The sequence below is a fragment of the Pinus tabuliformis genome, chromosome 4_1, assembly GCF_031772625.1.
Source record: "Pinus tabuliformis cultivar Carrire ecotype Pingquan chromosome 4_1, CPIR1, whole genome shotgun sequence".
Classification (NCBI taxonomy): Eukaryota; Viridiplantae; Streptophyta; class Pinopsida; order Pinales; family Pinaceae; genus Pinus; species Pinus tabuliformis.
The window spans coordinates 583,239,913-583,248,553 of NC_142303.1; the positions used below are offsets into that span (position 1 = coordinate 583,239,913).

General features: G+C 31.1%; 2 pseudogenes across 1 annotated transcript; both read left to right on the forward strand.

Moving 5' to 3' along the window:
- Positions 1-586: 586 nt before the first annotated feature.
- On the forward strand, positions 587-1,667 carry LOC149177299 (heavy metal-associated isoprenylated plant protein 12-like; annotated as a pseudogene). Its single transcript, XR_016258755.1, has 3 exons — positions 587-858; positions 974-1,049; positions 1,132-1,667. The product of XR_016258755.1 is annotated as a heavy metal-associated isoprenylated plant protein 12-like (transcript).
- A 4,038-nt stretch (positions 1,668-5,705) lies between these two features.
- Positions 5,706-6,271, forward strand: LOC149177300 (heavy metal-associated isoprenylated plant protein 39 pseudogene; annotated as a pseudogene).
- The last annotated feature ends 2,370 nt before the right edge of the window (positions 6,272-8,641 follow it).

The following is an 8,641-nucleotide window of genomic DNA, read 5'->3' on the forward strand; positions in this document are numbered from 1 at the left end:
TTCAATTTTTATATTAAATGTGAAAGAAATGAAATAACTCTGTCCTCCTTCCTCTCATGAACTTAACCATTAAATCTATTAATTGTAATCTAGACATAAAATTTACATTTAAATTTATTTGGCGAATTTCAATTTTTATATTAAATGTGAAAGAAATGAAATAACTCTGTCCTCCTTTTCATGAGATATCAAATTACTTCCGAAATCTACAATCTAGTTAAATTCAACTATTATTATTTCCAAAATCTACAATCTAGTTAAATTCAACTATTATGTTACCAGAACTTTAAATCTCTCATTAATATCAATTATTATTTCCAAAATCTACAATCTAGTTAAATTCAACTATTATGTTACCAGAACTTTAAATCTCTCATTGATATCAATTTTCTGCTTCTTCCGATTCCCTAATGCCTGTAGCGAGTCCTTTTTCAGGAAAGGATTGCCAGATGAAGCTTTCTCCAGAGGGCATGTCGTACAATGATGTATGCCCCACCAGAACTGGTTCACATTTGAACGCTTCCCACGAGAATCTTCATAAATTCTTGGTCATTGTGGATCACCCATTCAATCGACCCCAATCCACGAAGTGCCAATCGACTGTGGAACTCTCACGACCCGATCATGGCGTGGGCCACATTAAACATATGAGTCTTGCCACTGTTATTCTTGACTTCTTGTAGAAATTAGCAGCATAATGATTTGGGCAGTGGGTCTCAGGTGAAGTTTCTACGAAGAAGGCCACACACATATACATATACATATAGCAAGACACAACATTATACCAAGTGTTATATTCTGATTCTTCGCTTCAATACAGATCACAGAGATAGTTTTGGAAGGATGTCAAATATGAAGGTATGAGGCTACCCTTTGCTCTGTTCAACCAGAATCAATGGTTTTGAGACTCTGTATGTTATGAATTATTAAGCCCACTTTCTCAAAATGATGACCCTGCCTGTGTTATTTGCAGAAAATGGTGCTGAAATCGGCGATTGAAGACGAGAAAAACAAGAGAAAGGCTATGAAGACGATTGCAGGGATTGAAGGTAACTATCATTAATTATTCTCCGTTACACCTTCTAATCAGGAGGGTTTTTCTTTTTTTCTTGATAACATATTTGATTGCAGGGGTAGAGTCTTTTGCCGTGGACACGAAGGAGAACAAGATAACTGTGATTGGGGCAGCAGATCCTGTATTTCTCACAGCAAAATTGAGAAAAATTGGATTCACAGAGCTGCTGAGCGTGGGTCCTGCCAAAGAAGAAAAGAAAGCAGAGGGTGAGAAGAAGAAGAGCAAAAAAAGCCGGATCCTCCACAAGTGGTGTATCTGAATTCAAGCAGCTACCCGCCTTACCCATATACTGTTGTTACAGAGGACTATTATCCCAATACCTGCTCCATCCTTTAATGAATTTACTATCCCTCTTCTAAATACCTGCCTAGTTACCAGAGAATCTATGTTCTCTGGGGTTGTACCGTAGTACATAAACATATTTATTGTGACAAGGTGAGCAGGATAGGCCCCCAGGGCTGGGAGAGGAAGCTTTGGTATAGGAAACGGTGAGTGGCACATTTTATGTGAAGATCTGTACGGCCTTGGAACATATATATTTTACTGTAATTTTTAGTTAATGAATATAGTGATCGGTTATGCCTTGAATCAATTCATCTTATATTATAGCTGGAAAAAATATTTATAATTTTTATACTTTTATAGTTATTAATGGTGTCCAAGTTCAATTTATAAATATTTCTGTGGGTTTGGTTATTATCCTATTTTTCCTTTCGGGTTATCTAAGGGAATAGTCACTGGGTTAATTATTACTATACTCTCTTTATTTTTTTTCCTGTATGCAAGTCATCACCTAGGAGTTGGACATTGGATTTTTTAATTTGCAATTTCATATCATTTTGATCACCAACTAAACTATCTCTAAAACCTTGTTAGTATCATATTTTAAATTCAAATATTATATGGAAAAAACTTGAAATCAACTTATTATAAATGTACTTATTTTGTTGTTGTTAATAGTTTTAAATATGGAAAGTAGTTGAGTGTGGAAACCAATAGTAAGAATTGATATTGAAAATCAATTTAACTTTATAACATCTGAGATTAAAAAAAGTTTATAAATGTTTATGATATTATCTCTTTAAATTTAATATTTTAAAAATAAAAAATATTTTTTAAATATATATATATAAAATGATGGTGGTTTATGTCTATTGAAATTAAACTTGGTTTATTAGATTTTAAAAAGGTAATTTTTTAAAATTTTATTTTATATTCAAAAACTTTAATTTAAGATAAGCATTCTCTAATACCTATCGCTCTAATTAGTTAAAAGGTTAGAAAGTTGGGTATTGTAAAAAATATTTAAAGATTGTGATTTGATATGGATATGGACATCCACTGAATATTTAAAAAGAAAGTGCTTTTCATTTTCAATTCTTTTAGTATCACAAAGATGATCTTTTTACCTTTAGCTTTTCATTTCCAATACTTTTAGGCCACAAAAATGATCTTTCTACCAATAGCTTTTTCGGAATTGTTCAGTACTTTATTTCACTATGCAGCTCATGAGATTTCATTCTTAGTTTAGCAATGTTGTTTGTTGTTTAAGCAAGTCAAAACAAAGAGACACTTTCAATACTTTGATTAAGATTGATAGCCTTTTTTTTTATATAGTATCTCAATTTGCTTTTATCTTCTAATTTTTCAATGCAAAACAATTTCTCCTAAAATTTAGATGTAATAATATTTTTAATATTCTTCATATTTTACAAAGTAACCTCTTATTTTATACCCCATTGATTCTATCAAAACTCAACATCATTATGCCAACTATGCTTGAGTTGTAGGTGGTTTTAACTAGATCATGAAACAATCTTAAGAAGTATCTTGTCTTCCATGTTAAGTCATATTACTCTTGTACATTAGTTACCTAGTCATAGTCATGTTCTCAATAGGGAAAGACTTGCTTCTATGAGGAGGATAGGATAGTGTGTATTGCCATTGATTTTGAGATTATAAGTTATAAAACTTTTTTGGATTTACTCTATATTTCCACATTTTATCAAGAGATGTTGCAACCCAAAACTTCATAACCATATAAGATAACAAGAGTGACAACAATCTCAAAGAGGAGTTTCTTCTTATCTCATAGTCAAAGACTCATTAATTTACAATTGGTTTCAAGCTTGTGAGAAGATTTTCACACTCTGTTTATCCTTTTATCAATGTTATAGTTCTAGTTGAGCTTGTGATGAAGATCGATTATAAGTATTTGTATGAAGTTACTTCCTTCAAGTTGTTTGCATGCATAATATTAGCACAAGTAGTCTTATTTGGATTTGATTATCATAGCCTTTGTTTTGTCATTGTTAAAATTCATACATATACTAGAGCAAAAATTCTTAAGAATTTTTAGTTGTTTATTAAGATTGTAGGTATTCCTCACCATAAGCACAATATTAACATAGAGAAGAAGGATGATGACTATACCAACTAGAGTCGGGCCAACACAACCAATGCCTTCTAAACAATCTTATCACTTGTCAATGTATATGCCAAAAGGGGTAGGGGATAGGGGAGAACCTTTCTTAACTCTTATATTACAATTAATTTATTTTCATTAGTCCTTAGTGTTTATAAAATTAACAATAACATTCTTGTACAACCTTACAATAGTAGCTCTCAACTCACAATGAAATTTTGGCTCTTCTAATTTATCCCAAATACTTGTCCTAAACACTATATCAAAATATTTTCTAAAGTCAACAAAATAACACATGAGATTGTTTTTTTATTTATTTTTTCTATGTGGTTCATGGACCCCGAAGATCGGTGATTGCTACGTCCATAGAATATTTGTACTATGTAGATCCACCTAAAGGGATCACTCATACCAGCTCAACCACAAAACCTAACCTCGAGAGTGTCAAGAGAATTGAACCTGTGACTTCTCGATAGCAAAAGTGCTTTAATGTCAGGGACTCGACCAATTGAGTAACCCTCGTGGCTAAGATTGGTTTTTCTATTGCGACAATTCTCTACAATGATCCTAAGCATAACAAGGTGGTCGATAGTTAAATGATGTCTCCTAAATCTAACCTGGCCTTTAGCTTTTTCTATAGATTTCTAGCAATACATTGATCTTATTTCAAATACAATTCCATAGAACTTAGCTAAAAGGGGGCTAATCATAATGATATTATAATTAGAGATGTTGTTTTTATCTCCACTTTTAAAAATTGGTACAATGATTTTTTTAGTCTAGGATTTAAGAAAGTCTTGCTTGGCTACTAAATTGAAGAGCTTGTGGATGTCAAGGATGGGGTTAGAGTTATAACTCCTACTTGTATTAGGTGTGATGCTTTCTAAGTAAAGGATTCTATTCCTAGTCTTTAGGAGGTTGTTAAATCTAGTTAGGTTGAGAGATATTCTCCAACTAACTAGCTTCCTATATTGGTGTGTGGTTGAGAGGTTTTCTCAACCAAATTGATTGTGCGATCAAGTAGTTTCTCTATCTTGAAAAGATATTCATGTATTTATATTGTAACATTATTTGATTAATGCAAGTGTGTTTATGAAATATTAATTTTATATCTTATCCTACCTAGTCTAACTCCCTCATGGTAGGGCGTAGGAATGGGGGAGAGAAAGAGTGTGTGTTTTGTTTGTCCATAATATAAATTGTTTTGTGGAACTACATAATGTCTATTGTTTGAATACTAAGAAATTTGTTGCATAAATAATTGTGGATTGCAAAAGTTGGCGTGTGTGCATGAGTTCAAGCCTAAGAATGGTGAGCTTTGTGTTATCTCTAAGAAGTGTTATGAACCAGTGTTCGAAGCCACAAAACTAAGATGTGCACATGCCACATTATTTTATATATATATATATATATATATATATTATTATATATATATATTTCTAGTCTTATTATTGTCTTAAATATAAGCTTTATATATATATATATATATATATATATATATATATATATAATTGCATGAATATTGTAAATTACTCTAGATAATATTAGTATATAGAGATATCCATGTACTATGAATATGGATGCTATGTTGTGTTATAAATAGATATTAAATCTAAAAAATGGTAATATCATATTATATAAATCAATGTTGTTTAAACATTTAAGAAATTGTCACATAAATGGATATATTAGGAATATGGATATGAGAAAGCACCACAAAGGTTTACATATTTTATCTCACAATTTCACAACTGAAGTTTATAAAGATGTAGATATTCTATCCTCTAGATTTAAATATGTGATCTCTTAATAGAAACACATATTCTTAACCATTAAACCTATTAACTATAATCTAGATATAAAATTTACATTTAAATGGCCAATTTCCATTCTTATGTTGAATGCTAAGGAAATCAAATAACTATATTCTTAGTCATTCCATGAAATATCAAAATATTCCCAAAATCTATTATGTAATTGAATTTAACTATTATACAACCATGAATTTAAATCTCTCGTTTGAATTCAACTATCATAAAACCATGACTTTAAATCTCTCATTGATATCCCATTGATATCACGTTTCTGCTGCTTCCGATTCAGTTTGCCATATATATATATAAAAGCAATACACAACATTATACCAAGTTGTGTTATATTCCGATTCTTCGCTTCAATACAGATCACAGAGATAGTTTTGGAAGGATGTCAAATATGAAGGTATGAGGCTACCCTTTGCTCTGTTCAACCAGAATCAATGGTTTTGAGACGCTGTATGTTATGAATTATTAAGCCCACTTTCTCAAAATGATGACCCTGCCTGTGTTATTTGCAGAAAATGGTGCTGAAATCGGTGATTGAAGACGAGAAAAGCAAGAGAAAGGCTTTGAAGACGTTTGCAGGGATTGAAGGTAACTATCATTAATTATTCTCCATTACACCTTCTAATCAGAAGGGTTTTTCTTTTTTTCTTGATAACATATTTGATTGCAGGGGTAGAGTCTGTTGCAGTGGACATGAAGGAGAAGATGATAACTGTGATTGGGGCAGCAGATCCTGTATTTCTCACAGCAAAATTGAGAAAAATTGGATTCACAGAGCTGCTGAGCGTGGGTCCTGCCAAAGAAGAAAAGAAAGCAGAGGGTGAGAAGAAAGAGCAGAAGAAGCCGGATCCTCCACCAGTAGTGTATCTGAATCCAAGCAGCTACCCACCTTACCCATATACTGTTGTTGCAGAGGACTATTATCCCAATACCTGCTCCATCCTTTAATGAATTTTCTATTCCTCTTCTAAATATTTGCCCTGTTACCGGAGAATCTATGTTCTCTGGGGTTGTACCGTAGTACATATACATATTTGTTGTGACAAGGTGAGCAGGATAGGCCCCCAGGGCTGGGAGAGGAAGCTTTGGTATAGGAAACGGTGAGTGACACATTTTATGTGAAGATCTGTACGGCCTTGGAACATATATATTTTACTGTAATTTTTAGTTAATAAATATAGTGATTGGTTATGCCTTTAAATCAATTCATTTTATGTTATAGGTGCAAAAAATATTTATATTCTTATAGTTATTAATGGTGTCTAATTTATAAATATTTATGTGGGTTTGGTTACTATCATATTTCTTTTTCGGGTTATGTAAGGGAATCAATAACTCGATTAGTTATCATTGTATTTCTCTTTTTTTCGATAGGCAAAGCTATTATCTAGCAGTTTGAATTTTGGATCTCTTAATTTGCAATTTTATATCATTCTGATCACCAATTAAACTACTTCTAAAACCATCATATTTTAAATTCAAATATTATATGGAAAAAACTTGAAATCAACTTATTAACATTCTTGTTAATAGTTTTAAATATGGGAGGTAGTTGAGTGTGGAAACCAATAGTAAGAATTGATATTGAAAATCAATTTAACTTTGTAACATCTGAGATTAAAAAAAAATTATAAATGTTTTATGATATTTTCCTTTTAAATTTAATATTTTAAAAATAAAAAATGCTTTTCATATATTATGTCTATTAAATTAAATTTGGTTTATCAGATTTTAAAAAGGTAATTTTTTAAAATTTTATTTTATATTCAAGAACTTTGATTTAAGATAAGCATTCTCTAATACCTATTACTCTAATCAGTTAAAAGGTTAGAAAGATCGGTATTACAAAAAATATTTAAAAACTGTGATTTGATATGGATATGGACATCTACTGAATATTTAAAAATAAAGTGTTTTTCATTTTCAATTATTTTAGTATCACAAAGATGATCTTTTTACCTTTAGCTTTTCATTTCCAATACTTTTAGTGCCACAAAAATGATCTTTCTACCAGTAACTTTTTAGGAATTGTTCAAAATAAAGTGTTTTTCATTTTCAATTCTTTTAGTATCACAAAGATGATCTTTTTACCTTTAGCTTTTCATTACTAATACTTTTAGTGCCACAAAAATGATCTTTCTACCAGTAACTTTTTAGGAATTGTTCAGTACTCTATTTCACTATGGAGCTCATGAGAGTTCATTCTTAGTTTAGCAATGTTGTTTGTTGTTTAAGCAAGTCAAAACAAAGAGACACTTTCGATACTTTGATTAAGATCGATAGCCTTTTTTTATAGTATCTCAATTTGCTTTTATCTTCTAATTTATCAATGCAAAACAATTTCTCCTGAAATTTAGATGTAATAATATTTTTAATATTATCCATATTTTACAAAGTAACCTCTTATTTTATACCCCATTGATTATGTCAAAAATCAACATCTTTATGCGAACTATGCTTGAGTTGTAGGCGGTTTTGAATAGATCTTGAAGCAATCTTAGGAAGTATCTTGTCTTCCATGTTAAGCTATATTACTCTTGTACATTAGTTACCTAGTCATAGCCATGTTCTCAATAGAGAAAGACTTGCTTCTATGAGGAGGATAGGATAGGGTGTATTGCCATTAATTTTGAGATTATAATATATAAAACACTTTTGGATTTACTCTATATTTCCACATGACTATCAAGAGATGTTGCAACCCAAAAATTCACAACCATATAAGATAACAAGAGTGGCAACAGTCTCAAAGAGGAGTTTCTTCTTATCCCATAGTCAAAGACTCATTAATTTACAATTGTTTTCAAGCTTGTGAGAAGCTTTTCACACTCCATTTATCCTTTTATCAATGCTATAGTTCCAGTTGAGCTTGTGATGAAGATCGATTATTAGTATTTTTGTGAAGTTACTTCCTTCAAGTTGCTGGAATGCATAATATTAGCACAAGTAGTCTTATTTGGATTTGATTATCATAGCCTTTGTTTTGTCATTGCTAAAATTCATACCTATACCAGAGCAAAAAAATTAAGAATTTTAGTTGTTTGTTAAGATCGTAGGTATTCCTCACCATAAGAACAATATTGACTTAGAGAAGAAGGATGATGACTATACCAACTAGAATCGGCCGACACAACCAATGCCTTCTGAACGATCTTCTCAATTGTCGTTGTATATGCCAAAAGGGGTAGGGGATAGGGGAGAAACTTGCTTAACTCCTATATTACAATTAATTTCCTTTCATTAGTCCTTAGTGTTTCTAAAATTAACAATAACATTATTGTACAACCTTACCATAGTAGCTCTCAACTCAAAATGAAC